The sequence below is a fragment of the Delphinapterus leucas genome, chromosome 8, assembly GCF_059928025.1.
Source record: "Delphinapterus leucas isolate spDelLeu-1000000601 "Yukka" chromosome 8, BTC_Dleu_Yukka2, whole genome shotgun sequence".
Taxonomy (NCBI): Eukaryota; Metazoa; Chordata; class Mammalia; order Artiodactyla; family Monodontidae; genus Delphinapterus; species Delphinapterus leucas.
Window position 1 is genome coordinate 9,026,349 of NC_143136.1, and position 4,706 is coordinate 9,031,054.

Genomic DNA, 4,706 nt, shown 5'->3' on the forward strand with positions numbered 1-4,706 from the left:
GTGTATAAATTTGGGCGGAGGGGCACCATGCAGTCCACTGCACGCGGATTTACTCTGTGATCTGGAGCAAAAGGAGTGTTGTGCTTCTTTTGTTTCTTCAGATTGAATGTCACCTGCTCTGAACTCATCAAGCTTTACTGTAGGATCTTCCAGCTCCATCATCTGGGGCTCCCTCCCTCTCCCAGGACCTGCACAAGTCCTAAGGATGGGGTCCCTCAGTGGCTGCACTATTTACAGGAGCCTCTGAGTCTCAGGTCACACTGGTCACAGCTGTGGTGTCCACTTAACAGTCCCTTCAAACACTTGGGCACGAAGCTCATCCCCGCGGCCCCAGAGAACGTGGTGTTAAGTGGTCTTTCCCCTTCAAGCCCGAGGCTCCCTTCGGCCATCCTGCCATTCCATGGGGAGGCGGAGTCTTGTCCTGGCTCTTCTGGGGAACTATAACAGCCTGCACCTTCCTAGGCTCGGGGAGCTGGTGCTCTAACCTCGCTGAGCCCGGCCACACTCCTCTGTACTCCCCACCCACAACTTCCTGCAGGGATTTCTTTACCCGACCTCTGGACAAAAAACCTGGCTTCCTTTTCAGGCAGAGGGAATGGAAGAGACTTTTTTTTTGGGAGGGGGGAAGAAAAATTGAATCCTGTTTATTTTTAAAACCAAACCACTAGGAAAATATATCACAGTCTTGAAACGGCAAACAGACAGGCTATGTTATCATTTCAAGTAACAAGGTCCTTATCAAAACTATAAGGTGCTAGAACTGGAGCAAGAAGAATGCATGTCACAAAAGCCCAGGCAAAAGTTGTATTTGGTAACAGAGGGCGGTCCTTCTTTTGCACTAAAGGAGTCACAGCTCGCCCCCCGAGCTGCTGACTTTTTCTCCCTTGACCTTCCTGTTGCCAAGAGACTGTCTCAGTAGAGCTCTGTTATTTCAGGGGGCAGAGTAAGTAATACTGGGTTCAGGCTTTCACTCTATTCTGTTCTTTGAAAACCAGATTTTTCCAAAGCCAGTACTTCATAACTCTATTAATTAAGCAGCCAACAGTTCCTCTTTCACTCTTCATTCCTGAACACTAGCATATAGCACAATCAAAATCCTCTTTGCCTTCAAGGGTGAGTGTCACTGCAAGATTGTCTTGTCAGTCTGCTGCAGACAGCCTCAGGGCCCACCATGGCTGCCAGTGAGAGGGAAGGTTTGCTTCCCATACCGGTGTGATGTCGCTTCTTACGTTTTTTCAGGGTCTCCAGGCTGAAAGATGTCATGTGTGAGAATTTTAAGAAATGCACATCCACCTCTTGCTGGCCAGAAATGGACTCTTTCAAAATTTTTATCCAAACTACCTCTCCCAACTCTGCATCTTAAATAACTTCATGCCCTTGTATGTAAAACAAAACCAAGCAAAACAATACCCCAGAAGCCCCCTTTCCCCTTCTAAATTAGGGACCTCCTGGATTTTGATTTATTACAGTTTGTGGAAGAAACTGGCAACAGGAAGTTGGCAACAAACAGAAACACCTCTTCTCACACCCCACCAGATCATAGGTGGGTCAGATGAACCTGCCAGCCTGTTGGTATCTCTGTACTAAGAGAAGCTGGTACTTTGGAGGGCTCTGGTTTGGTACAAGGGAGATTGCCTATTGTCAGGAGAAGCCCTGGCCACATGAAATTCAGGCTCACAAAAACTCTCCTGTACTATCTCTGACCCAAATTTTAGCACCAATGTTTTCCATTTCACTTTCTAGGAATGAAACACAGAGGAACCAGTGTCCAGAGGCAAGTGACTGAAACTTGCTGGCATCCCTAATTTCCTCATTCATAAACTTTCCTTAAAGACCCAAATCCCCATTCCTCTTTTTTTGTTTGTTTGTTTGTTTATTTATTTTTGGCTGTGTTGGGTCTTCGTTTCTGTGCGAGGGCTTTCTCCAGTTGTGGCAAGCGGGGGCCACTCTTCATCGCGGTGCGCAGGCCTCTCATTATCGTGGCCTCTCTTGCTGCGGAGCACAGGCTCCAGACGCGCAGGCTCAGTAGTTGTGGCTCACGGGCCTAGTTGCTTCGCGGCATACGGGATCCTCCCAGACCAGGGCTCGAACCCGTGTCCCCTGCATTAGCAGGCAGATTCTCAACCACTGCGCCACCAGGGAAGCCCCCCATTCCTCTTTTTAAATAGACTCCTGCCCTCAGCCCCGATGGCCAATAGCAGACATCTATTTCCCAGTGGACGAGAGACTCCTTCATCTTCTTGGTCATGGCTGGGGTGAGGTCCATGCGGTCATCCACACACTTGGATGATGCAACTCTCCAGCTGCCGCTTCACCTGAAGCTCTTTACTCCTCGCATCCATTGAATCTTTGGCCTTGTTGTTGCAATGCATAGTGCACTGGGCCAGGCGGTCCTGGAACTTCTCCAACTCGCTGGTCCCCAGGGCCTGGGCTTGAGCCAGAGGTGCGTGGCAGTGCTCAACGCACTGGTGCACTTGCTGCACGGACGCCTGGCTGTCCTCACAGCAGCCGGTGCTGTGCCGGAACCTGAGATCCTGCATCTTCCAGATGTTATCTCTCTCCAGACTCTTCACCAGGGGTCCACCGCCTCCTGCACCCAGAGCTGCTGCAGCTCCACCATGGTGACCCCATGCTGCTCCCTGCCGCGCCGGCGCCCACATGGATTCCCGCCAGAAGAGGCTTCTTACCAGCTCTTCCTGGCCCTTGTGGTCCTGATGGGCAAGTGCCCTCTGTGATCTGTGGATGGAACCACTTTCAGCTTCAATTCAGTTCAACTGGCCTCATATTTCCTGAGCAGCCACTGTGTGTCCACTCCTGTGTGGGAAAAGAAGGGCAGAACAGTGGGCTCCGAGCCCCTCTGAGAGGCCAGTGAGCCCGGGCTCGGAGAACAGGGCCATTTCCGAACCCAAACCGGCTGTAGGCCTTGGGTGTGGCATGTGGTTTCTAAACTTCAAAAAAACATCTCAATGGCACCTTGAATGGCAGGACACGGTGGTCTGATGTGTAAAACGATAAAAGAGGAGGAACCGTGGTGGGCAGGTCCCCCGAGCGACTCTACAGAAGCACCCCAACACCAGCTGCCCTAACCTGTGGGCACATGTGGGGCATCCTGAGGCCTGTGGTCTGAGTGGTCAAGACCGTGGGGCTCCAGTGGTACCCAAAGGCCCCCCCATCACCCACACGTCCTCCCAACCCCACTCTCTCCTCTCGAAGGCCTGGCTTCCACCCCAGGCTGGAGCCACAGGATGCCTGCCCTGCTGGTTGGGTGTCCTGAAAAGCTGTCTCCGAGCTGGAGCTCAGCGTGTGGGCGGTTTGTTAAGGAGTGTCCTCAGCACCAACGCCTGTGAAGGGAGATGACGGAAGCAGTGGGAGTGATGGAGAAGCTGAGCCGGGATGCAGGCCCAACTGCGCCTCAGCCAATGCCCGCGAGACCCCTGCAGCTGTGAGGTCCATTCAGAGTCATCCCAAGTTGGAATGGGACTCCAGGCCTGTAGACCCCACGTGACCCAGTCTCAGATGTGGGCCTGGGAATGTGTGACCTTGGATAGGAGGTCCCCTGCGCCGAGGACCTGAGAGCAGCTGGGCAGTAGGTCCTCACCGGAGGGGGTGGGGGGCCGAGCTGCTCACCTCCACCGAGAGGCAGGCGGGCACAACGCTTGGTGGGCAGCTCAAGCCACTTGGCTGGATCTCCCAGCTGCGCTCTGGGAAGGCGTAGCCAGCCCCAGGAAGCAAGTGGCTGGGTCTGAGACAGGGTGGGAAACAACAGAGGGCAGAGTGGGTCACCTTGTCTCAGAAAGGAGTGCAAAATGGACAGCTAGACAGAGAAAGTCTCCGGGAGCTGAGGCAGCTGGAGACCCAGGCACACAGGTACGGGGTCTTTAGAGAAACCAGACCCGGGGTCTTTGCCTTGAAGTACCTTTGGGACTCTGTGAGGGCGCGGAGTGTGTTCAGGACAGAGCCCCATCCTGAGTGGGCAGGCCGATGGGGTTGGGGCTACAGGGTGGGCTTTCTCAGCGCCCAGCTGATGCCTCCGTGGCTCCTGGTAGCTGGATGGCACAGAGGATCAGCTGAAAAAGCCACGGTATCAATGATGTGAATGAGTGATGTTCAATTCCAAGGACCAAGTTCAAACATGTCACCTACTCAGGGCTCCCTCCTCCCTCGGTTGGGACACTTGGGGACTGTTATGGACTGAATGTTTGTGCCCCCCCCACCAGTTCATATGTTGAAATCCCACCCTCTCCCCCCAATGTGATGGTATTAGGAGGCGGGGCCTTTGGGATGTGATAAGGTCATGAGGGTGGAGCCCTCATGAATGAGATTAGTGCCTGTATTAGTGCCCCTATTAGTGCCCCTATTAGTGCCCCAGAGAGCTCCCTTGCTCCTTCTACCGTGTGAGGACACAGTGAGAAGTCAGCAGTCCGGGACAAGGAAGATGGCTCTCACTGGACCCCAACCATCCTGGCGCCCTGATCTCAGACTTCCAGCCTCCAGAACTGTGAGAACTAACTGTCTGTTAGTTGTTTAAGCTGCCCAGTCCATGGTATTATGTTACAGCAGCCTGAACTAAGACAGGACTCAGTTTAGTAATTAGTTAGATTGAGAAAATGTTATTTACCGAAGTTCCCCTTCAGAAAAGAAAGTATTGGGGAAAGTCCTTGGAGGTGAAAATGGGAGGAACTGTCCCAAGAGAGAAAGGGGCCAGG

At 53.1% G+C, this 4,706-nt stretch overlaps 1 pseudogene; it reads right to left on the reverse strand.

The window, feature by feature from the left end:
- Positions 1–960: 960 nt before the first annotated feature.
- Positions 961–2,765, reverse strand: LOC149748505 (TIM double twin CX3C motif protein pseudogene; annotated as a pseudogene).
- Positions 2,766–4,706: the final 1,941 nt, after the last annotated feature.